General features: G+C 42.9%; 1 protein-coding gene across 7 annotated transcripts in view; it reads left to right on the top strand.

Moving 5' to 3' along the window:
- rnf24 (ring finger protein 24) overlaps nt 1-26277 on the top strand; it is a 164699-nt gene that overhangs the window by 46320 nt on the left and 92102 nt on the right. Inside the window, exon 1 of one of the 7 annotated variants that reach the window (XM_072256697.1) lies at nt 20480-20566. The exons of the other annotated variants lie outside the window; for them this stretch is intronic. The gene's annotated coding sequence lies outside the window, so the exon portion shown is untranslated. Of the gene's footprint in view, nt 1-20479; nt 20567-26277 lie in introns of those variants that run through there. 7 annotated transcript variants of the gene reach the window in all.

The following is a 26277-nucleotide window of genomic DNA, read 5'->3' as shown; positions in this document are numbered from 1 at the left end:
TGCTCCATTCGCTGCAAACTCTAGAGACTGTTGTGTGTGAAAATCCCAGGAGGTCAGCTGTTTCTGAGATACTCAAACTACCCCATCTGGCACCAACAATCGTTCCATGGTCAGATTAACTTAGATCATGTTTCTTACCCAGTCTGGTGTTTGGTCTGAACAATAACTGAACATCTTGGCCATATCTGCATGTTTTTATGTATTGAGTTGCTGCCATATGATTGGCTAATCAGATACTTGCATTAAAGTTCTGGTGTACCTCATAAAATGGCCACTGAGCGTAAACTCCCTGTTCAGTTTCAGCTTTATACAGACAACCCACCTCTCCCGGAAGTTCCGGGAGTCTCCTGCATATTAATAGCAGTTCCCTGATGCCCGCAAATTATATACAATATCCCGGAAGTGAGAGCGGGAGCGGGAGTGGGAGCGAGCATCCTGATAGGTCCACTTATCACAAAGAAAGACCAATCAGTTTACTCTATGGGCGGGCTTTACAGGCAACCTCTGTCTCTCCATCAGTTCAGTTTAGTGTCCTGCACCGTCATGGCAGAGTGTTTCAAAAAAAGAAAATATAAAACGCACCTCACCCCAGACTACACTAAAGTGTACCCCTGCCTAATAGGGGTCAAAAATAATGACAGTGTTGCTGGCTGCACTGTTTGCAAACCGTGACTTTTCCATTGCCCATGGTGGGTTAAGACTGTAAAAGACATGTTGAGGTGAGTTTAACATGTGTCATTCATTCATTAGCATAGCTAACATTATTTAAACTAGCTGGCTAGCTGCTAAGGAGCTACTACGTGATGAGGCCAAACTCCCTGTAGACTTGCTTAAAGTTGTAATAAAATTAAAAATGACTCCATGATAATATACGTACATATTTTAATGTCACATTTTCTGCATATACCCAGTTTACAGATTACAGATTGGTTTACAGATTAAACAAAATCACGAAACAAAGTATTACATAAGACAACATAATAAGGATACACCTTATGCTTTTATTTCTTTTAGGGACCACAACATATTAGGGAGACTAACTGTAGGGAAGGCTGCTCAAGTATTTCACAGTTCTTTTCAGCAGAGCCACATCACAGTACAAGGAAAGTTTGCAAAAGAAATAGAAAAGCTATTTGCATTAGTATTGAGATTGCCAACGAAATACTCAACAAGGATATATATATATATGTAAACAGTTTCAATATGTGTCAAATAAATTGTTGTGTTCTTTCATAATCAAATATCCTGTATACATGCGCCCTTGGAGGTCGACCAGGGGTTGGGGATATGGGGTTGCGGGGGGTGGGGTGCTATCTCCCTGAAATGAGTTTTTGCAAGGTGGGATGTCTGTTTGTGGGCCTGGGGAGGGGGGCTATTCGGGGAGCAGAAATGGATCAAATTATGATGGGCTGCAGCTTGAGCTTTTTAAAATTTTAGTAGCAGACTGAGAGAAGATTCAGAGTATGTCATCCAGTGAAACTGTAGATGTTCAGAATTCTGATTAAATAGTCTGCATTTGATTTTCCTTCCAACTTGCGCGTGAAGAATATTCTAGTTCCTGGAACCCTGATGGCTCAGCGTTATTCATTTTTCTTCAGATTCCAAGGTAAGATGATTGGTCACGTTGCTGTGGCATTAAGTTTCAGAAACTTTGACCGTCAGTGAAATATTTCTATTTCTGGAGGGCTCCCAGTCCTGTTGGACTCCTGGTGCTCTTTCCCTCTGAGTGGTCTCCTGTCTTCTCTAGCTGATCCCCCTTTCTTCTTCACCTCTTCAGTTTGAAGTGACAAATTTATTGATCTTTCTACTCTTGCAAGGTAGAAATTCCTAACGCAATGGGATTTCTATGAGTCAGCTTAAAGTTGCTTACTCGTTGGCCTTTTCATGGTTGCACTGGCCCTTGGCCAGTCTGGTATGTGTTGTTTGTAAATGGCTGCCAGTTAGCTTGACGTTCCTGGGAGGGGGAGGGGGAGGGGGTTGGGACGCTTGTGCCAGTATCAGGCCAAGTTACAATTCACTCTGTTGTTACAAAGGTCTTTAAACAGCAACACAGTTGACATTTATTAAGCCTTTCCATTTAGCTTGGTTTTGAGAAAGAAGGGAAATTTCTTGGAGTTCTTAATTATGTATTGATTCTGTGAAATGAAGGTGATTCTGCGAAATGAAGGTGATTCTGCATTTTAAAAATGTGTAATTTTATTAGAACCTCAGAGTTTCAATTATCACGTAAGCATCTGTGCATGTGTACGATAGAAATGTGAACCTATCAGTGTCAGATAATATGCACACATAAATAGAGACACACACAGAGCTGGCAGATGATATTACTGATTTGGGTTACATTTGGAACCTACTTGATCTACTTGCTCCCTCAAATCTTTGGGATTTTATTTTCCTGTCTAATATTATTTATTCATTTTGAAAGCCTCTATTAAATCTGTAACTCCAGTCCAAATCTGATGGGATGGACAGTATTTTCAAGGAATGGTTTCTAGTGGGACATAAAGGCAAAGACAAGAGGGAGAAAGGACATTTGTCAATGCAAGTTGGTTGCTGCCCTGAAAATCAGAAAAAACGTTTGGATATGGGATGTCTGAAATAAAAACAATAAGTATGCTGGAAAAACTCAGCAGGTCAGTCAGCATCCATGCAGAGAGATGGAACCAGGGAAATAAAACAAGTTGTGAAACAAACCACTGAGGATAGAGAAGGTAAAGGAGACACACTTAACTGAGATTAAAAACAGAAAACTCCAGAAGTTTGTTGAATGCTTCCTGCATTTTTTGTTTTTATTTCAGATTTCCAGCATCTGCAATTTTTTTAAACTTTTCAAATACTGTTGAATTTGAACACACTCAAACTTTCCAGAGAATGTCCTGAGAAGGTTTACAAGAATGATCCCAGGAGTGAAAGGCTTAATGTTTGATGTCCTGGGCTGGAACTCAAAGGAGTTCAGACGGATGGGGTGGTTGGAAGGGAAGGGGCAAGGAGGGAGATCTCATTAAAACATAATGGAAACTGAAAGGCCAAGGTAGATTGGACATGGAGAGGATGTTTCCATTTGTAGGATAATTTAGGATTTGAGAGCACAGCCTCAGAATAAAGGTTTGTCCCTTTAAAATTGAGATGAGGAGTAATTGCTTCAGCCAGAGTGTGGTGAATCTGTGGAATTCATTGCTAATGATGGCTGTAGAGGGCAAGTCATTTGGTGTATTTTAAACAGAGTTTGAGAGGCTCCTCATTGGTAAGGGCACTGTGGGTTACAGTGAAAAGGCAGGAGACTTAGGAGTGGAAAAAATCAGCTTCTTTTGAATTGTGGAGCAGACTTGATGGGCCAGATGGTCTAATTGTACTCCCATGTCTTAATGCTCTTATTTCTTCTGATAATTCCATCTTTGAAGAAGCTGTATTATTATCTTCAGTGGGTCGTTGTCACATTATCATTTTGAACTTATCATTTATCTCATTTGCCTTCAACGTTCTGACACTCAGTTTTTCAACTTGTTTGATTCGCTTTGATCCAACCAGCCCCCTCCACTCCCTCGCTCCAACTTAAAACTTGCCGCAGTTAACAGTTCCAGCAAAGGGTCTTCAAACAGTTAACTCGGTTTGATTTTCTGCAGGTGTTGCTGAGTGCTTCCAGCATTTTTATAATTTTTATTCCATTTACAGTCCTGTCCACTTTTCCTCTGACAAATTAAGTCCGAATGCCTGTTTCTTATTTGCCAGATTCTGAAAATGTGCATCAGTGCCAAAGATTTGCGCAGTTTTTAATAGTCACACAGTGTGGACATTAAATTCCAATGTGGGCTGTTGGCAAACAGCCTTCTCCACTGGGAGTATGCATTTGGGGAAATGAATGAGAGACGGACATTGAGACAGGAAAGCTACGGGTAAAATAGCAGGGATTGTGCTCAAGGCTATCGAATGTTCTAAAGATAATCCCTCCGACTGGCAGTCCTTATTAGTTGTGGACTAATAAGAGAGAGCAGAGAAGCATGCTGTGCTGGTGCTGGGGGAGAATGTGGACTTTGATCACTTCCATGATCTTAAGCAAAAGGAGGCACCAGTGTAAGGAGGTACAATAAATAACCCAGTGAAGGCTTGTCAGTGAACACAGCAGAAGGCTTTCATTTGCCATCCTGAGGTGACTTGCAGGGTTTCAAAGTCTTGTCCTTTCCTTGAACTTTGGAAGGGAAGTGCATTACTAAATCAAACCCAGCCTTATTCACCGTTTCTTTTTCTTTTGAGGAAGCGTATCCCGCGGTAGAGGATTCCCTCATGAAAGAGAATCTGTCAGTTATCCTGTATGAAGGCATGAGGTGATGATTTAGACCAAATCTAAATGAAGTGGTGCCACGTGTGGCCCAGTGACCAATGTGCTTCATTGCTTCAACAGTGTCTGCTGATTCATAAGAAGAAATTCCAATCAGGATAAGCCTTTTTTTTTAATTGTTGCTTTAGAACTGGGCAGAACTGTGTAGCATGGAACGTAACCCATAAGACATAGGAGAGAATTAGGCTATTCGGCCCATTGAGTTTCCTTCACCATTCCAACATGGCTGATTTACTTTCCCTCTCAGTCTCAATCTCCTGCTTTCTCCCTGTAATCCTTGGCACCCTGACTAATCAAGACCCTATCAAACCCTGTTTTAAATATACACAATGACTTTGCCTCCACAGATGTCTGTGCCAATGAATTCTACAGATTCATCCACACTCTGGTTCAATAATTTCCTCCTCATCTCTGTTCTGAAAGGACAGCTCTCAGTTCCAAGACTGTGCCCTCTGGTTTTGAACTCTGCTATTATAGGAAACACCTCCTGCACCCCCACTCTATCTAGTCCTTAGAATAAACCAGCAAAGAAGGGAGCATTCAGTAGGTTTAGTAACACCTGTGAGAAGGGAAACCACAGAGTCAATGCTTCAGGCCAAGCCCCTGGTTTACAAATTAAGCCGCATTGTCCATCTGTGTAATGAGCTGCCAGAGGAAGTGGTTGAAATGGGTAGGTTAACAACATTTAAAAGGCACCTGGACTGTTAGAGTGATAGGAAATGTATAGAGCCGAGGTCCACAGCCTTATCGGTCTATGGCATTCAAAAAAAAGTTAGAAACTCCTGGGATGGAGGGATGTAAGCAATTTGGACTAATTTAGTTGGGAATCTTGGTTGGCATGAACCAGATGAGCTGAAGAGCCTGATTCCATGTTGCATGACTTGATGACTCTTAATTTAACAGGAAACTAGCTCATATTCCCAGTATTATTTATTTATTTGTTTGTTTTGCGCAGTGTGTCATTCGTACATTGGTTGTTTGTCAGCCTTTGCATGCAGTTTTCATTCATTCTCTTGTATTTCTTTGCGTTCCTATGATACCCACAGGAAAATTAATCCCAAATAGTATATGGTGACATATGCGTATTTGAAATTTGAAAGAGCGGTTCATGGGTTTTGAGAGTGCTCCCCGTGACTAATCTAACAAATTGGGGGGCAGGAGTGGGTGGGGGCTGGCCATTTGATTTATCACAAGCCTGAACTCTGTTTTGTCCACAATTCCTTTAATAACATTGTCATACTACACACAGCCTAAAGGAGACTCTAACAGGTTCGGATCCACATGCATTCATATTTTTTAAAAATTGCTTCTTTGTAAAGATTTGTGATTGGACAGCTGAATAGTTATCTGAGCCAAACTATTTAGTGAAGAATTGGCTAAACCCTTGGTGAAAATTGTCAGAATCCACAGAGTACAGAAATGAGGATTAATGTAAACAAAGGTTAACTTTGACATCAGCTTGGGGTCTAAAGTGGGTCCTTCTCTGCTGTTAAGTGATTAGTGGTTACAGACTTAATAGTCAAGTCAAGTTTATTACCATTTAACTATATAAATGTATATAACATATATAACCATATAATGTATACAGGAATGAGACAATTTTTCTCCGAACCAGGGTGTAAAGCACAGTAGTACACACAACATACGATAACTAATGAAGGTAAAGATAAAATCACACATAAATAACAAACTAAAGTGCATTAATATATACTGTAAGTTCTGGAACAGATGAACCAGTGACACTTTGAATACGATGCAGCTGGGTTCAGAAGCCTCATGGCCTGAGGAAGAAACTGTTTCTCATCCAGACCGTTCTTGGTTTTATGTATCAGAGTCTCCTTCCTGATGGTAGAAAGTTGGAGGATGCTGGATGGGTGGGATCCTAGATAATACTAAGAGCCTTCCGTACGTATCACTCCTGATAAATGCCCCCCATGGATGGTAGGGAGACCTCTACCATCCATAAGTAGTCATTTAAAAGTGTCCTGCCGAAAAGTTTCGGCCTGAAACATCGACTGTACTCTTTTCCATAGATGCTGCCTGGCCTGCTGAGTTCCTCCATCATTTTGTGTGTGTTGATTTACAAACGTTTGTAAAAGTGAGACAGATTTGGAACATCTGTTGATAATATAAAGAGCAGAACATGTGGGACTACTTTCAAAGAACATAGAACAGTTCAGTACAGAACGGGCCTCTCTGTACACAAAGTTGTGCCAACCTGTATAAACTTACTCCATGATCAATGTAACCCCTCACTATTACTCAACTCATAACCGGGCAAAGAGCAGGAAAGCCTCACTGGGCTGAATAGCCTTTTATGAGGAAAGGCATTAAGATTCATCAGATGAAGCACTGCACCCCCTCTGTGAGCCAGTAAAGAGGAGTGGTGGATTACAGCAGACAAATGGTTGATGACGTTTGCACTATCGGTGAATAACGTTCTGGATTTTGCTCTGCTTACTTTCAAAATCAAAAGGGCCAGAGACAATAGCTGAAAATCCTCTCTTTTCTCCATTATGTGAGGTCACCCACAGCGCAGAGAATGCACACAGGGTTTGGATTGAGAGATGGCAGCCAAGCACTGATGGGAACCTGTAACTTGGGGGATGCAGGCTTGTTGTCATGCTTTAAAGATTAAAGGTTTACTGAGGCTTTCAGAGTGCACTTTTTCTCTCACATGTGAATAGAGATGGTGAAGTTAAAGTTAATAATATAAGAGATTCTGCAGATGCTGGAAATATTGAGCAAACACTCAAAATGCTGGATGAACTCCGCAAGTTGGGCAGCATCTATGGAGGGGAATAAACGGTCGACATCTTGGACTGAGATCCTTCATCAGGACTGGGAGGGAGCAGAAGCCAGAACAAGGAGGACGATGAGGAAGGAGTTCCCCTCCATAAACCTGCCTGACTTGCTGAGTTCCTCCAGCATATAATGTGTAAAGTTAATGTGTATTCAGACATCTTTTACAGACTCAAGGTTGATTATTGTCATTCTTCAGTGCACGAGTGTAAATGAGAAAAAGATTATTTTTACTCTGGATTCGAAGCAGCATGAAAAAACACAATAAGCATAAAGAACACAATAAAGACACAAAAGAAAACACAATACTCAGCCATCATTCAGAGTGCTGTGACCACCTCTATCACTGTTTGGTTTCCCACTGCCTCCTCCCTCTCCAAGTCGAGGTTGTAACAAGCGGTCCGCTCAGTGGAGATCATTGCTGTCAGCCACCGACATTAAAAGAGCTGTTCATTGCCAGAGCAAAGAAAAGGGCCGAAACATTTATTGCCGACTCCACCCACCCTAGCGGTCACCTGTCGACCAAATTACCAACAGGGAGATGCATGGTGATTGATCACCACCAGAACAAGACATCTCCGAAGCTTCTTTCCTGTAATTATCCACCTTCTCAACAAACCCCACTCAGGTGCAATACCCTGACTGTCCCTGCACAACATCCATTAAATGGCCTCTCCTGCTCACTTGGTCCGTTGATAATTATTGAGTTTGTTCATATGTTCACATTTAATTAAACTGATTATTGACCTTTGCACATTGTTCTGCTAATTGTTGATTGCTCATGACTGTGTGCACTATTGTCTTGTAAATTGTAGGTTGCCATTGTGTTGTCTATTATGGTATTGTCCTGTGCTTTGTTTGGCACCGAACCACAATCAATTCTGGTATGTTTCACATAATGGCAATAAAGTGACTCTGATTTTTCCATAAGTATAAAAGCAATCCAATGAATCACAACAGTCATATACATAGACTAATTGTATGTACATAAAGTGACACTAGGGGATGTCTTTGCAGTGCTCGTAGGGGGTGATATTTGTTCTCTAATAGACCAGCATCCCTAGCACTGGGAAGCACTACTCTTCTTTAACATACCTGACCTGCATTTTAACCCCCGCCACTTCAGGCCGCAACTCCGTGGATTGAGCAATGTCTCTGGGCTGATGGTGGGAGGAGGAATTGCTGACATTTCAGGTCAAGGCCCAACATCAGGAATTCCTTTCCTCCAACAGATGCTGCTCGAGCCGCTGAGTTCCTCCAGCAGTCTTGTCTGTTGGTCCAGATTCCACCATCTGCAGTCTCTTGTCAGTTCACTATCCTTTGTATTTGGTAAATATGGAGGATGGAAAGAGAGATGCTGGAGGAGGGTGCTTGGGTGGGGGGGTTGATTAAGATTGCCAATGTTTAGAGAAAATCCCTCTTTAACTGGGGATGTGAGGGAGGAGCAGTATTTTGCTGCATTAGCAGTGAAGTGTTCAGGGTCTCGGGGATTGCCTATGGATAAAATCCAGCATCCAACTTATATTGACCTTGACACAATAACAGGAAGCATCGACTTACTGGCTGTAACAATCGATCTGCATCAGTTAGTCTGTAGAGCATTCTACAACCCACATGTGATGTCTAGTCAGATTTCAGCAGCACAAAAGGAGAACGAACCATACTGTCAAAATGTAGAAAATACAGAGGAAATCTTATTAAACCTAAATCCTTGGAGCGTAAGAGAATGAGTTGCCTTTCAGGCGTATAAAATCACACCATTTATCCCCCACCCCCAAAGGAACCTGAGGGGAAACTTCATATAAAGGAAGGTGCATGTATGGAACAAGCTAGCAGAGATGGTGGTTGAGATAGGTACAGTAAGGCCATAAGGTATAGGAGCAGCATTTGGCCATTTGGCCCATCGAGTCTGCTTGCCATTTTCTTCTCAGCCCCACTCTCCTGTCTTCTCCCCATCTCCCTTCACACCTAGACCAATCACGAATATACCAACCTCTACCTTAAATATACATAAAAATTTGGCCTCCACAGCTGCCTGTGGTAAGGAATTCCACAGATTCACCATCCTCTGGCTAAAGTAACAACACATTCCAACAAGTACGTGGATAGAAAAGGTTCACAGGGGCATAGCTCAAATGCAGACACATGGTTCTAGCTTGGATGGGCATTTTGGTTGGCATCGACGAGTTGAGCTGAAGGGCCGGTAACCATGTATTGCTCTATGACTATGAATGTTGCCAACTCCATTTGCACGTCAATATGAATATTCCCACCACAAGAGGAAATAACTACTATAAAACACATTCAAAGTAAATTTATTATCAAAGTACATATATGTCACCATATACAACCCTGAGATTCATTTTCTTGGAGGCATACTTAGTACATCCAAGGAACATATTAGAATCAATGAAAGACTGCATCCAACAGGACGGACAAACATCCTGTTTACAAAAGACAACAAACTGCAAATACAAAAGAAAAAAAAAATAAATAAGCAATAAATATTGAGAACATGAGATGAAGAGTCCTTTAAAGTGAGACCATAGGTTGTAGGAACAGTTCAGTGATGGGGTGAGTGAACTTATTCTCTCTGGTTCAAGAGTCTGATGGTTGAGGAGTAATAACTGTTTCTGAACCTGGTGATGTGAGTCCTGAGGCTCCTGTACCTTCATTCTGATGACAGCAGCAAGAAGGGAACATTACCTGGGTGGTAGGGGTCCCTGATGATGGATGTTGCTTTCCTGTGATAGTGCTCTGTGTAGATGTGCTCAATGGTGGGGAGGGCTTTACATGCAATGGACTGGGTTGTATCCACTACATTTTGTAGGATTTTCCATTCGAGGGCATTGGTGTTTCCATACCAGGCCATGACGCAACCAGTTAATATAATCTCCACACATCTATAGAAGTTAGTCAGAGTTTTAGATGTCATGCTGACTCTGCTCAAACTTCTAAAGTAGAGGCATTGTTGTGCTTTCTTTGTTATTGTATTTAAGCGCTAGGTCTAGGACAGATCCTCCAAAGTGTTAACACCGAGGAATTTAGAGCAGCATACACAAAATGCTGGGGCAATTCAGCAGGTCAGGCAGCATCCATGGAAATGAACAACCCGTTGCTGTTTTGGGCTGAGACCCTTCCTCGGGACTGGAAAGGAATGGGAATAAAAAGGTGAGGAGAGGGGAAGGAGGATAGCTAGAAGACGATGGATGAAGCCAGGTACGTGGGAGAGGTAAAAAGCTAGAGAGCAAGAATCTGATAGGAGAGGAAAGTGGACCATTGGAGAAAGAGAAGGTTGAGGGGCACCAGGAGGCCAGAGTGTGGAATAAATGAAGAGTGAAGGGGGGGAGAAATTTTTTTTCCCAGAAAGACAAATCAGTTGGTGTCTATCCAGACCGAATTAAAGGTGTTGCTCCTCCACCCTGAGAGTGGCCTCGTCATGGCACAAGGAGAGGCCAAGGAATGGGAATGAAAATGCTTGACCACCAGAAAGTTCTGCTTTGCCGAATGGGGCGGAGGTGCTTGATGAAATGTCCCCCAATTTATGATGTTTCTCACTAATGAGGCATTGATCGTGTGGATAGCCAGAGGCTTTTTCCTAGGGCTAAAGTGGCTAACATGAGGGAGCATAGTTTTAAGGTGCTTGGAAATAGGTACGGGGGGGGGATGTCAGAGGTAGGTTTTTCAGAGAGTGGTGGTTACCGGCGAAGGTAGTAGAGGCAGATATAATAGGGTCTTTTAAGAGACTGTTGGGTACATCGAGCTTAGAAAGATAGAGTTATGAGGTGAAGAAATTCTAGGCAGTTTCTAGAGTAGGTTACATGGTCGGCACAACATTGTGGGCCGAAGGGCCTGTAATGTGCTGCAGATTTCTGTGTTCTATGTTCTATATTCTGATGCAGTGGAGGCCACATCAGGCGACCCCAACAGATTCGTAGGTGAAGTGTTGCCTCACCTGGAATGAATGTTTGGGGCCCAGAAAGGAAGTGAATGGGCACTTGCAGGGATAAGTGCCGGGAGGGAGATTAGTGGGGAGGGACGAAAGGACAAGGGAGTCACAGAGGGAGCACTCCCTGCAGAAATCAGAGAGTGAGGAGGAGGTAAAGATGTGTTAGGTGTTAGGGTCTCTTTGGAGGTGGTGGAAGTTGCCGAGAATGATTAGAAAAATGTGGAATTGATAGTTGCTCACCTCTGAGTCTCTGATGAGGACTGGCAAATGGACCTGTAGTTTCCTCCTCATGAAGTCAATAATCATCTCCCTGGTCTTGCTAACATTGAATAAGAGGTTGTTGATGTTCAGCCAGATTTTCAATCTCCCTCCTACATACCTGTTCATCCCCACCCTTGATTTGGTCAACGATAGTGATGTTGTCAGCAAACTTAACTATGGCATTGGAGCTGTGCTTAACCTTACAATCGTAAGTATAAAGTGAGTAGAGCAGAGGGCTCAGCACCCAGCCTTGTGCACCTGTGCTGGTGGACCTTGTGGAGGAGATGTTGTCGCCAATCCAAACGGACTGGGGTTTGCAAGTGAGATGAGAGGTCATAATCAGTCTCCCCTCTGAAACAAGGTGAATTCAAGCTGCTTCTATGTAACCTATGCTCATTACAACCCTCTTCAGCTGTCAGAAAGTTTGGTGAAGATGTGCGGCACTGTAGCAGAGCAGTGACCCGAGTTCATTTCCGCTGCTGTCTGTAAGGGGTTTGTACTGTTGTTCCTGTGACCCTGTGGGTTTCCTTGGGGAGCCCCACTTTCCTCCCACATTCCAAAACCGCACAAGGTAGGGCTGGTAAGTGTGGGCAAGCCGGAAGCATGGCGAAACTTGCAGGCTGCCCCCAGGACCATCCACGGACTGTGTTGGTCATTGGACATGTTGCACTGGGTGTTTCAATGTACATGCGACAAAGCTGATCTTTATCTTTTTCTTAAAACAAGTTGTTTCGATGATGTAACTGGAGTGGTGATAGGGATGGCTGCCAATAAAATAAGATTAAGATTATTTTGGTCATGAGATGCATACACCAGATATAAATTCCATGGAAATTAGTTTTTGGCAGCAACAGTACAGTATAATGGGAAACAATGATAAACATAAGTTAACAAACTTAAATTGATATAAATTAGGGCGAGCGTACATGGATGCTGTATGGTCAGCACAAGAGTCGATGGACCAAATGGCCTTTTTCCATACAGTATACGATAACTCCATGACGGTAGGTTTAAGTTGACTAGCAAAGGCAGCAGAGACAGTATGACAAGTCTGGAAGTCACTGCCTGAAAGAAGCGAGCAAGTTCAGTGATAACTTTTAGAATGGAGAAGGAGCTGTTCCAGAGCAAGAAACATCTGTAGGTGTGAGGAAGAATGGGAGGGGCCACGTTTGGCGAGGTCGATCAGAGACCTGACATGGACTTCTCGGAATCCTCCTGCTGAATCACTACAAGGCAACTGTGAATAGGATCAGTTTGCTTTCTTTTGGACTGCGAGGCAACCCTCCTGTTTTACTGAGTGTGCTAAAGAAGTTCTTAGACCCTCCCCCCCACCCTTTCTCTTGTATGGTGTTAAGCCTGCTCCTCATAAATCTTCAGCTTCTGAGCCATTCCATCTGGGTGCAGTGTGGGCCAGAAAATGGAGAGAGAGAGAGAGAGAGAGAGAGAGAGAACGAGGGGGCGAGTCAGTGACTTGCAGTCAGACGTGCCCTGAGTCACTCGCCTGGGCACCCTGCCACAGACAAGCGAGGATTAATCATTGTCATTCTGCGCAGAGCTAAACGTGAAGGGCTCTGGCCAAGATCGGTATGGGGCAGGAGGTAGAAGTGGGAATGGAAATTGAGGGAAGCAGCAACGCTCTGCCGAACGGGTTGTCTCAGTGCAAGGTTGCAGTGGTTTGGGACCCCCCTCTTTAGGAAGAATGCCAGAGGTTGTGCAGAATGGAGGCAAATGTTAACTGGAGAGACAGGAAGTGCTTGTTTGCTTTCTCTTAAAGTGTAAAGATAATTTAAAACTCTTCTACTGATCCTAAACATTAACCTGGTTCCTCTCCCCTCTGCTGCTGCCTGACCTGTAGAGGTGTGATTTTATTTCTGATACCTGCATCTGCTGAATTTGTTTCTCTTTGATTCTGGGAAGATTGAGTAATGTACTTGAAGTTGTATCAGGTTAGAATCACAGTATCCCACATCTGTGGCAGGCAAGGAGCCCGTTTCGATCTTGGTGGGGATAAAAGTATTTTCAAAGGGAGGAGAACTGGAAGAAACTGGGGGACAGGGCAGCATTTAAAATGTAAATGCTAAAATTGAAATTGAAATTTGCTAAATGCTGCTCATACATTCCCAGAATCATTCTGGTGAACCTCTCTGGGCTGTTTCCAATACACCTCTATCAAGTCATGTCTCAACCTCCTTCACTCTAAAGAGAGAAGTTAAAAGTCATACTTATATTTAGTGCACCATTGCTTCATTGTCATTGGACAGAGAAACAGAAGGGTTTGCACTAAAGAAGCAACTTTCACAGTGACAGTATGTGCCCTCTTCAGTGAAGTGCTTCTGACGTGTAGCCCCTATAGGAAACAGCAGGCAAACTACAAGCAGTAATCTCCCATAGGCAGCACAGTAGCAAACAATATTGACGTTTGATGGGGAAAGCACTGCTGGGATACCAAAGAGAAATTCCCCTTCTCTTCTCATCACAATACGTTGGGAATTTCTGTGAGTGGTCATGAGTCTTCTAAATGACAGCACATCTAAATTGAATGACATTTGAACCAAAAACCTATTGAGCCAAAATTACTGAAAGAGTAGTTGGCCAAAGGACCGCCACCTGAGCTATCTTATTCTGGTATATTTTTATACCCTTCTGCTGAAGATAATGGGTGCCTAGGAAGAGATATCCAAATGGTTAGAAGTCATAACGTCAACAAAGGATGGTGTTGGTAATTGTTAATGAGGTCAATCATTATAGCCCTTCACCAACATTGCAGGATTTCCTCTCAGGGTAGTGATTTCAGCCCAACCATCTCAGCCTCTTAATCAACAACATTTGTCGATGTTCAGCTTCACAGCAACCTGGTCAAATTTCTAGCCACCTGTTAGTCATAACATTGGGCCAATTGTCGATTCCCTTGTTCCCATGGGTATTTACTTTTCTAATCAGTGTCATACATGGAAACATAACAAAGGTTTTGTCAAAATCTGCATAGATATGCATATTACTACCATCGGGAAGGAGGTACAGAAGCCTGAAGACTCTCATTCAGTGTATTATAAACAGCTTCTACCTCTGCAATCAGATTTCTGAATGGTCCATGATTGGACCAGTCCTTGCTGGAGTTTAGAAGACTGGGCCAGGGAGAATCTCACTGAAACCTATCGAATATTGAAAGGTCCAGATGGAATGGACATGGAGAGGATGTTTCCAGTAGTGGGGCAATCTAGGACTAGAAGGCACAGCCTCAGAATACATCTCTTTAGGACAGAGATAAGGAGAAATTTATTTAGTCAGATGGTGGTGTATCTGTGGAATTCATTGGCACAGACAGCTGTAGAGGCCAAGTCATTTGATATATTTATAGCAGAGATTGATAGGTTCTTGATTAGTAAGGGCATCAAAGGTTATAGGGCAGAGGCAGGAAAATGGGGGTGCGAGGGAAAATAAATCAGTCATGATTGAATGATGGAGTAGCTTTGATAGGCTGAACGGCCTTCATAAAAGCCAAGGAAATGTCATATAAGGAGCAAAAGTGAGTGGGAAGATGGATGATTGGGAACCTTTTAAAATCCAACAAAAGGCATCTAAAAAAAACTATAAGAAGGGAAAAGATGAAATGTGATGGCAAACTAGCCAATAATATAAAGCAGGATACAAAAAGTTTTTTCAATTATATAAAGAGTAAAAGGGAGGTGAGAGTTGATATTGGACCACTGGAAAATGATGCTGGTGAGGTAGTAATGGGGGACAGATGAACTTAGTGAGTACTTTGCATCAGTCTACACTGCGGAAGACAGCAGTAGTGTACCAGAGATCCATGAGTGTCATTGCTATTACAAAGGAAAAAGTGCTAGGCAAACTCAAGGGTCTTAAAGTGGATAAGTCACCTGGACCAGTTGGACTACATCCCAGAGCCCTGAGAGAGGTTGCTGAAAATATATCGGATTATTTGGTCCCTGTCCTCCCATGCTGACTTTGACTTATTTTATCATTAGTCTCCAAGTAACTTGAAACCTCATCCTTAATAATAGACTCCAACACTTTCCTAACCACTGAGGTTAGGCTAACCAGCCTACAATTCCTCCTCTTTTACTTTCCCCTCTTCTTAAAAAGTGGAGTGACATCCTTTGAGTTTTCTCCTCTCCTCTACAGTTCAGATGAAGAGTCCCGACCCCAAACGCTGACTGTCCATTTCCCTCCATAGATACTGCCTGACACACTGTTCCTCCAGCAACCTTTTTTTTGCTCCAGATTCCATCAGCTCCAGTCTCTAGAGCAGGAATTGCCTACCTTTTTTATGCCATGGACCAATACCATTAAGCAAAGAATCTGTGGACTCCAGGTTAGGAACCCCTTTTCTAGAGTCTCCAGTGTCCCCTCTCCCCTGTAGCCCTGCAGTTTATTCTCTTTCACTGTCACCTGTTTTGACTTCTTTGGCAAAAAGCTACAGGTTACAGTACAAAATTTATCACTGCAGCATGTCCTTGTGATGTTGTAGGAAACATGAGCACCCAAAGGGAACCTTCACAGTCAGAGGGAGAGAGTAGGCAAGCTCCGCACAGTGAGCTCACGATCAGAATTGAATGAACGTCTCGGGGGCTGTGTCGGAACAGCATTAGCTACTCTACCACTGTGCAAATGTTCTCTGGATAGACAGATACTTTGTTGATCCCAAAGGAAATTACAGTGTCATAGTAGCATTACAGGTGCACAGATATAAATATTAAAAGGGAAGTACAAAGAATAAAAAATAAGTTAGCTGGAACAGTCTAACAGGAGAGGGCTATCGCTTCCCCGGCTATAGTTGACTCATTATAGAGCCTCAAGGCTGAGGGTAAGAATGACCTCATATATCGCTCTTTGGTGCAGTGCAGTAGTCTTAGTCTGTTAGTAAAAGTCTGTGCAGCTAAGGTGGCATGCAGAGGGTGAGAAACATAGTCCAGAATTGCCGGGATATCCCAGAGGGTCTTCTGTTCTACCACGGCCTCCAGTGTGTCCAGTTTGACTGCTGTAACACAGCCAGCCTTTCTAATCAGTTTATTGAGTCTGTTGATATCACCCGTGTTGATGCCATTGCCCCAGCACACCACCACATAGAAGATCGTACCGGCAACAACAGACTGATAGAACATGTGAAAGAGAGGCCTGAATACTCGAGTGGAGCATCCGGAAATCTTGTAAAATTTGCTGCAAAACATTCTCCAAAAGAGATGTGAAAAACAGTCTGAACATTAGCTTTTATACTAATTCTACCGTAATTAATGTTAGGGTATTAAAATTACTTTTCAGAACCATACTAATATATTTGCTGTATACACAAGACATGCAGATGTTGGAAACCCAGAGTAACAAACACAAAATGCTACAGGAACTCACAGGTGAGGCAGAATCGATGGAGAGGAATAAACAGTCAATATTTTGGGCCGAGACCTTTTAGCACCACTGACAAGGAAGGGGGCAGAAACCATAATAAAGTAGGGAGAGGGGGAATGAGGGGCTGATGGATGATTGGTGAGGGGGTGGGTGGGAAAAGAGGGATGAAGTGAAAAACTGGGAGATGATAGGTGGGAAAGGTAAAGAGCTGAAGAAGAAGGAACCTGCCTTGTGGGCCTCCACAGTAGAGTCAAAGGAACACAATAGAATCAGTTAAAAGCTATTACACAAAGATTCTCAAGCAACTCGTGCAAAAGATGACAAACTGTGCAAATACAGAAAGCAAAACAAATAATAATAATAGATAATACTGGGAACTGGAGTTGTAGAGTCCTTGGAAGTTAGTCCATAGGTTGTGGAGTCAGTTTGGTGTTGAGGTGAGTGAAACTCTGCACTCTGGTTCAGGAGCCTGATAGTTGAATGGTAATTACTGTTTCTGCACCTGGCGCTGTGGGTCCTGAGGTTTTTATACCTCCTTCCTGATAGTAGCAGTGAGAGGAGAGCATGGCCTGCATGGTGGGGTCCTTGAGGACAAATGCTGATTTCTTGTGACAGTGCTCTATGCAGATGTGCTCAATGGTGGGGAGGGCTTTACCTGTGATAGATTAGGTCATATAGACCACTGCACAGGACTGAAAGAAGCTGCAGAGGGTCGTAAATTTAGTCGGCTCCACCTTGGGTACTAGTCTACAAAGTACCCAGGATCTTCAAGGAGCGGTGTCTCAGGAAGGCAGCATCCATTATTAAGGACCTCCAGCACCCAGGGCATGTCCTTTTCTCACTGTTACCATCAGGAAGGAGGTACAGAAGCCTGAAGGCACACACTCAGCAATTCAAGAAGAGCTTCTTCCCCTCTGCCATCCAATTCCTAAATGGACATTGAACCCTTGGACACTACCTCACTTTTTAAAACATATTATTATTTCTGCTTTTGCACGATTTTTAATCTCCAATATACATATACTGTAATTGATTGATTTATTCTACATTATGTATTGCATTGAACTGCTGCTGCTAAGTTAACAAATTTTACGACACATGCCAGTGATAATAAACCTGATTCTGATTCTGATTATCTAGGCTTTTTAAGTTACTTTGTTTTATTTTGCCTTTGTAGGCTACTTTTTACAGGGTGGCTGTTCCTTTTTTTATTGAATCCGTATGGCTTCTATTGATGGTCTATCTGGCATTTTAATCACTTCTCACATCTGTAATATTTCTGTCATTCTCGCTCTCTCTCACCTGCAGCCAAAGTCAAGGTTGAGTTTATTGGCATGTGCACAAATGCATGTAGGCACAAGTACAATGAAAACCTTACTTGCAACACCATCACACAACACACAGTATCTGAGACACATTCCAGCAATAACACAAGCTAATCAGGTATTATATAAAATTCTACAAGCAAGAGCACAATTGGAACAAAGAAAAAGTCAATGCTAGTGCAAAATGGTTGTAGTGTTGCTATACCGAGGTAATGATTAGTGTTATGTAGACCAAGTTGTTGAAAGGAAGTCGCTCTTCTTGAACCTGGTGATGTGGGTCTTAAGGTTTCTGTATCACCTGCCCAGTGGTAGCTGCCAGAAGATGGCATGGCCTAGACAGTGATGATTTTTAATGAGATGTTGCCTTCATAAGCATTCCCATGGTACTGGTGATGGATTGGGCTGAGTCTATTACTCTTGAAGCTTTTTAATGCCTCTGCATGTTCACATTACCATACCAAACCTTGATGTAACCAATCAAGATTCTATTAATAGTACATTAGGTAGAGTGTGATCAGTGATATGCAGCGAGGCAGCAAGGCCTGGGCTCAAGAATGAGGAACAAGTGGGGTTTTGACCGATTTAAGCGTTAGGCTGAATAGGGAAGGTCAGGCGTGGGCCAAAACAAAACGGCTGGTCACAAGCCCGAGACGTATCAAAGTGGCAAAGCCCAGGTATGAGAGCGAGGATTGACCGGCTATGTAGCCGATTTAAGCGCTGGGTCAGATTGAAACAGTCAGAGGTCAGGGCCAGAGGCAAGGGACAGGCTGGTGTTCAGCTCACTTCTCCGCGAGGTTTACTCAACCCTGTGCTGAACTGAGGCTGTGGGTGCAGCTAACGGACTCCTGGGTCAACTGCAGTTACAACTGGCTTTGTGGCTGTGGATTCTCTTTCATGAACTTCAGTTCTAAATGTTATATGCTTGCTTTTATTGTTTGCACAATTTTTTTTCTGCACTTCAGATGTTTGACAATCCTTTTTTTATTGGATTCTATAGGGTTTCTTTGTTTTGTGGCTGCCTGCAAGGAGATGTATCTCAAGGTTGTATGTGGTATAGATAGTTTGATAATAAATGTACCTTGAACTTTGCCAAACCTCCTTAATTTTCTATGAGAGTAAAGATTCTGGCACACCTCTCTTGTAAATTCATCCTTGTATGAGCCTAGAACAGGTAATTTGATATGTTATTCTCATGAATTCAAAGATGCTGTCACCACCAGTAGTCCCGAATGTAGAATGGTGCATGTTTGGCCTCCTTCCCACTTCCCGAAGTCAACAATCAGCTCTGGGTTTATAAGGAAATGAGAGCAAGAGTGAACTGATGAAACATCACTCAGCCAATCTTGCTCCTGTACACTGACTCACTACTATCTGTGATTTGTCCAACAACAGTGGTGGCATCATTGAATTTGTCGTTGGCCGAGAATGTTCTTCTTTTAATTTTTGACCTTTTAGTCAACCATGTTCCTAGAAAAGGTGTGGAATCATATTTTCCCATGAATCATCGTAGCTCTTAGTTGATCTGTCCTTCATATTCACTGCGTGCCACTCTTTTCCCTCCCAGAGTTTCTTCTGTCCTCCAAACTTGTTTACTCTACCATCTCCCAACTTGCCTTCTGAATCCACGCTCGGGTTCACTTTCTCTGCCATACTCAAGTGTAACCCACCACGGAAATGTTGACCATTTATCATTAATATTTTATTCTTTGGCTTTCTGCTCTTTACATCTGTGTAACCACCGTACCAAATTGCTGTGTGTCTATGTCCAGTGTCCTGTTGCAAAGCTAGAAGACAAGGGAGCAAATTTCCTTCCAAATGTAGCTGTTTCCAGAGGTTCTGGCTTTAGTCATAGTCATACTTTATTGATCCCGGGGGAAATTGGTTTTCGTTACAGTTGCACCATAAATAATAAATAGCAAAAAAACCATAAATAGTTAAATAGTAGTATGTAAATTATGCCAGGAAGTAAGTCCAGGACCAGCCTATTGGCTCAGGGTGTCTGACCCTCCAAGGGAGGAGTTGTAAAGTTTGATGGCCACAGGCAGGAATGACTTCCTATGACGCTCTGTGTTGCATCTCGGTGGAATGAGTCTCTGGCTGAATGTACTCCTGTGCCCAACCAGTACATTATGTAGTGGATGGGAGATATTGTCCAAGATGGCATGCAACTTGGACAGCATCCTCTTTTCAGACACCACCGTAAGACATCACCGTCTTTATGGCTAATGCCTGCAAAAGTCGTTGGGGAAACACAGAATTAGTGATAATATATACAGGTAAAGAGAGATGACCGGTTAATTTTCTGCACCTAGGTAAGTCATGACCTGACATCCCAAGGCAATGAAAGGAAACACTGGAGACATAGGGAAAAGGACGTGGGCATCTGAAGCTAGGAATACCCACTAAAAGACCTCAGTGCCACTCAGACATCAACTTAAATGGGCAAAGTAGAAGTGCATCGATGGGGAAAGGAAAAGTATACCCCAGCTACACTTTGGGCCGGTAAATGTGTGGCTCCATTATCAGGTAACTGAGTCACTGCTGAATCTATCAGTGTACCAGCATATCCTCAGACTGTGTTGCTTGTTAATGCAAACAACACATCTCATTGCATGTTTCCATGCATGTGTGATTAACTTATAGCTAACGCAAGGGGGCATAATTTTAAGATGATTGGAGGAAAGTACAGTTAGGTTCTTCACACAGATAGTGGTGGGTGCATGGAATAGCCTGCTGGAGATGGTGTTAGATGCAGAGACATTAGGGACAGTTGGAAACTCTTAGACAGACACATGGATGGAAAAAAAATAGAGAGCTATGAAGGAGGAAAGACTAGATCAGGGGTTCCCAACCTGGGGTCTGTGGATCGCTTGGTTTATGGTTGGGGCCCATGGCATAAAAAAGGTTGGGAACCCTTGGGTTAGGTTAATCTCATGGTAGGTTAGAAGTTCAGCATAACACTGTGGCTGATGGACATGCAATTTAATCTAATCTAGGTTCTTGATTACGCAGGACGTCAAAGGTTATGGCAAGCAGGCGGGGAATCATGTTGAGAGGGATAATAAATCAGCCGTGATGGAATGGCAGAGCAGACTCGATGGACCGAATGGCCTATTTCTGCTCCTACATCTTATAGGTCTAATTATCCTCAAAGCTAGAGATTGCCACTGCTGACAAGGTAAAGCAGTTTGAGAGGATGCTGGTATGGAAATTGGACATGACAAAGCAAAAGGCTGCAAAATACTGGATAATTCACGGAGCTAAAATGCAAATCAACAGAAGTGAGACACGGATCTCTTATCCAACTAGATTTCAATTTTGCAGTCAAGGTTGAGATTATTGTCATTATGCACATGTGCATACACTCAGCAGCCGCTTAGTTAGAGGCTCCTGCTCATCAATGCAAATATCTAATCAGCCAATTAGGCGGCAGCAACTCCGTGCATAAAAGCACGAAGACATGGTCAAGAGGTTCAGTTGTTGTTCAGACCAAACATCAGTTGCTGCTGTAGCCCATCCATTTCAACATTTCATGTGTCGTGCATTTAGTGATGCTCTTCCACACTCCACTGTGGTAGCACATGGTATTTGAGTTGCTGTTGCCTTCCTGTCAGCTTGAACCAGTCTGATCATTCTCCTCTGACCTTCCTCGTTAACAAGGCATTTTTGCACACTGAGCTGCCACTCACTGGATTATTTTTTGTTTTTCACACCATTCTCTATTTGTGTGTGAAAATCCCAGGAGATCAGCAGTTTCTGAGATACTCAAACCACCCTGTCTGGCACCAACAATCATTCCATGGTCAAAATCACTTAGATCACATTTATTCCCCATTCTGATGTTAATAAAGTGGCCATTGGCTGTACATTCAATCTATGTATTTATTTTCATTGTGTTCCTAATGCTTATTGTGTTTTTTATATGCTGCATCAAGTCCGGAGTACCAATCAGCTCATTCTCCTTTACACTTGTGTACTGAAGAATGACAATGAACAATCTAGAATCTTAAAATAACACATTTACTTTGAACTTTTAACTTTGAAGTTAGTTGAAGAACCAAATGGTTGAAGGAGAGTGGCTGTTGTTGAACCTGGTGATGTGAAACTTCGTGCTTCTGTACCTCCTGTCTGAGGGCAGGTGATGTCGTCTTGAGGCAGCACGTCATGATGGTGGAGAAGGATGTTTCTAAATGGTCAACTGATGAGTCTGTTCAGTTGTCTCTGGCTCAGTCTGACTTTACAGTAAACAGTCTTCTTCAGCACAGGAAACGCCTCCAATCAGCACCAGGCAGGTGGAGCCATTTGGGTTGTAGGAAGCAATCTGCCAGTTTGTTTTGCCTATCTCTTCATGATCTCAATGATAAATGAATAATTGTGTTGTAAATTCTGCTGCAATTGCTCAACACTTGATAATTCACTCCTACACATCAATCATTTGCAATCATTCAGATTTTGTTTCGTGACGTCAGCTTGCACAGGCTCATTTTTATTCTTCGTTTTCCTTGATTCCTTTACGTGTTTGTTCAAATCCACTATCTGCATGTAGCAACACACACAAAATGCTGGTGGAACTCAGCAGGCCAGGCGGCTGAGACTTTTCCGCCCCAGTCCTGCTGAAGGGTCTCGGCCCGAAGCGTCGACAGTGCATGAGCTGACACAAACCTGAAAATCTGCAGATGCTGGAAATCCAAGCCACACGCACAAAATGCTGGAGAAACTCAGCAGGCCAGGCAGCATCTACGGAAAAAAGACTCCTCAGCCTGCAAGTGTCGTCACTTTTCCGGTGCCAAAATAACATGTCCACAGCTCACTAACCCTTATCCGTACTCTAAGGTGTGCGCATGTACACACGCACACTTCTTTTGCTACCAGCGCACAAAGGAATTTAAACTGCACACAAAAAGTTGTCACCCTTTACCTCAATGGCATGTTACGTATATCTGACCATCGTACACAATCACATTTCCTTTTCTGGTTTCTGATACAGATAGTGTTGACAACGGGGAGTTTGCAATGATTTGTCTGCAGGTTCTGGAACTGGCTTATTTATGCTATGTTTATTGAAGAAATTATTGATTCACTATGTCGAAATACAATGAAGCAAAGGGCGTGAAGTCCAAAACATCTGTTAGTTCAGTTAAAGTGGACTGGCTTAATGAAATAGTAGAAACTGCTACACCGAAAGCTCATGAGGACAGGAGCGTGCAGCTACGAGAAATATTTATGTACAATACAGAAACTGGTGCTCCCTGTGTGTATTGCCATGGTGCCATAGTTGCTACAGAATCTGCAAGTGGGAAGAAGTGGAGCGATATTTGGAAACTTGACTTTTTAAAGCGTCATTTAGCAAATCACATATGTATGGTGTGCAAAACTCTGGTGAGAAAATCCTTCATTACCCGATACAGGCCTGCTACGAATGTTTTGTGAAAGTGCAGATGAACAAGAGCGAAAGCAATCACACCCAGAGCAGATCAAAGCTCTTACTGACAGTGTTTTGCTGGCTGTTAAAATGAATACCTCTATATATAAAATTCAGTGCACACATATCGTTGTCACTGGGCAAAAATTGCACAGCGCAAGATCTTTGCGGACGCTGGACATTACAGATTAGAGAGATCATCACTGTGCATCTTTGGACTATAGGAGGAAACCCATGCAATCTCGAGGAGAATGTACAGACAGCGGTGGGTATCGAACCCCAATCTTACAGCTGGTACGTTGTGAAGCCTTGGGTTTACCATTATGCTTCTGTGTAGGTGAATAATATAATCTAGGGTGATGTTAAAGGGAGTGGCCACACATTTTAATTCCACGTCCCATTCCCATTCTGATATGTCTATCCACGGCCTCCTCTACTGTAAAGTTGAAGCCACACTCAGGCTGGAAGAACAACACCTTATATTCCGTCTGGGTAGCCTCCAACCTGATGGCATGAACGTTGACTTCTCAAACATCTGCTAATGCCCCACCTCCCCCTCGTACCCCATCGGTTATTTCTTTATATACACTCATTCTTTTTCTCTCTCTTCTTTTTCTCCCTCTGTCCCTCTCACTATATCCCTTGCCCATCCTCTGGGTTTTTCCCCCCTCCCCCTTTTCTTTCTCCCTAGGCCTCCTGTCTCATGATCCCCTCATATCCCTTTTGCCAATCACCTGTCCAGCTCTTGGCTCTATCCCTCCCCCTTCTGCCTTCTCCTATCATTTTGGATCTCCCCCTCCCCCTCCCACTTTCAAATCTCTTACTAGCTCTTCTTTCAGTTAGTCCTGACGAAAGGTCTTGGCCCGAAACGTCGACTGTACCTCTTCCTAGAGATGCTGCCTGGCCTGCTGCGTTCACCAGCAACTTTTATGTGTGTTGCTTGATACAATGTTGAATCAGATTTGAGGGTCCAGCAAGTGAGACAGGATATGCACTGACTTCGAATAGGTAAGTCATTTATTTACAAACAGTAAAACTTCAGCCAAACATTCATGCTCCCCAATTTACAGACAGTGCAAAGCTGAATATTCAGCAAACCTACTTAGTTAAAAGTGCGCGCAGAGTATGCCTTCCCAATTGTCTTGCCTTAAAGAAAGGAAGAAGACAGCAAGCCCCTTCCACATGCTATTTTATATACCCAAGTTATTTGAAACGGGACACCAGGCAGCTATCCAGTGGGAAAAGCAGCTGCAGTTTCTAAACTGACCAATCACAACGGAAGCGACTTTTGACAATCAAAATAAGGCACACCCCTTCAGGACAAAGTATGATGGGAGTAAAATGGGTTTAGTGTAGGATTGGTTTAAATAGAGTCAATGATGGTCAGCATAGACTCAGCAGGCCAAAGGGGATGCTTGGGTCAGAGGACAGAGCATCAACAGGTAGACTGGTTACGTCAAATGGGTGAAGCTATAGTGAGAACATTTTCCAGAGTAGCTAATGGAACCGATATATTCAACGCTAATTGTGGGTTCAAAATTGAAAGAAAACTTGTAAAACTGGGAAGATGGAGACTCGTATTTCAGTGAGAAGAGGTATTGTTAAAAGTTAATTAATTTGCTTGCCACACGTCTTGGTAAACAGATTGGAAGATGTACAGTAGGCAAGGAGGCAGTTTACACTAAACTGTCCATCATGGGTAAGGCCCTCCCCACCATTGAGCACATCCACACAGAGCACTGACACAAGGATGCAGTATCTATCCCACTACCCAGGACATGCTCTCTTCTTGCTGCTACCATCAGGACGAAGGTAAAGGAACCTTAGGACTTATATCACCAGGTTCAAGAACAGTTGTTACCTATAAACTATCAGAACCTTAAACCAGAGGGGATAATTTCACTCAACTTCACTTGCCCCATCACTGAACTGTTCTCACAACCTGTGGACTCACCTTCAAGGACTCTTCATCTCAGTTTTTCAATATTTATTTCTTATTTACTTATTATATTTTTTTCTTTTGTATTTGTACAGTTTGTCTTTTGCACACTGGTTGTTTGCCTCTCCTGTTGCTCTTTTACTGATTCTATTGTGTTTCTTGGATTTACTGTATATGCCCAGAAGAAAACAAATCTCAGGGTTTTATATAGTGATATGTGCACTTTAATACTTTAACGACCTGGATGTGGGGGGTAGAAGGGTGGGTTGGCAAGTTTGCAGACAACACAAAGGCTGGTGGTGTTGTGGACAGTGTAGAGGATTGTCAAAGATTGCAGAGAGACATTGATAGGATGCAGAAGTGGGCTAAGAAGTGGCAGATGGAGTTCAACCCGGAGAAGTGTGAGGTGGTACACTTCGGAAGGACAAACTCCAAGGCAGAGTACAAAGTAAATGGCAGGATACTTGGAAGTGTGGAGGAGCAGAGGGATCTCAGGGTGCATGTCCACAGATCCCTGAAAGTTGCCTCACAGGTGGATAGAGTAGTTAAGAAAGCTTATGGGGTGTTAGCTTTCATAAGTCGAGGGATAGAGTTTAAGAGTCGCGATGTAATGATGCAGCTCTATAAAACTCTGGTTTAGGCCACACTTGGAGTACTGTGTCCAGTTCTGGTCACCTCACTATAGGAAGGATGTGGAAGGATTGGAAAGGGTACAGAGGAGATTTACCAGGATGCTGCCTGGTTTAGAAAGTATGCATTATGATCAGAGATTAAGGGAGCTAGGGCTTTACTCTTTGGAGAGAAGGAGGATGAGAGGAGACATGATAGAGGTGTACAAGATAATAAGAGGAATAGATAGAGTGGATAGCCAGCGCC

The sequence above is a fragment of the Mobula birostris genome, chromosome 4 (assembly GCF_030028105.1).
Source record: "Mobula birostris isolate sMobBir1 chromosome 4, sMobBir1.hap1, whole genome shotgun sequence".
Taxonomy (NCBI): domain Eukaryota; kingdom Metazoa; phylum Chordata; class Chondrichthyes; order Myliobatiformes; family Myliobatidae; genus Mobula; species Mobula birostris.
The sequence above is the reverse complement of the archived record's forward strand: the minus strand, read 5'-3'. Positions and strand labels throughout refer to the sequence as shown.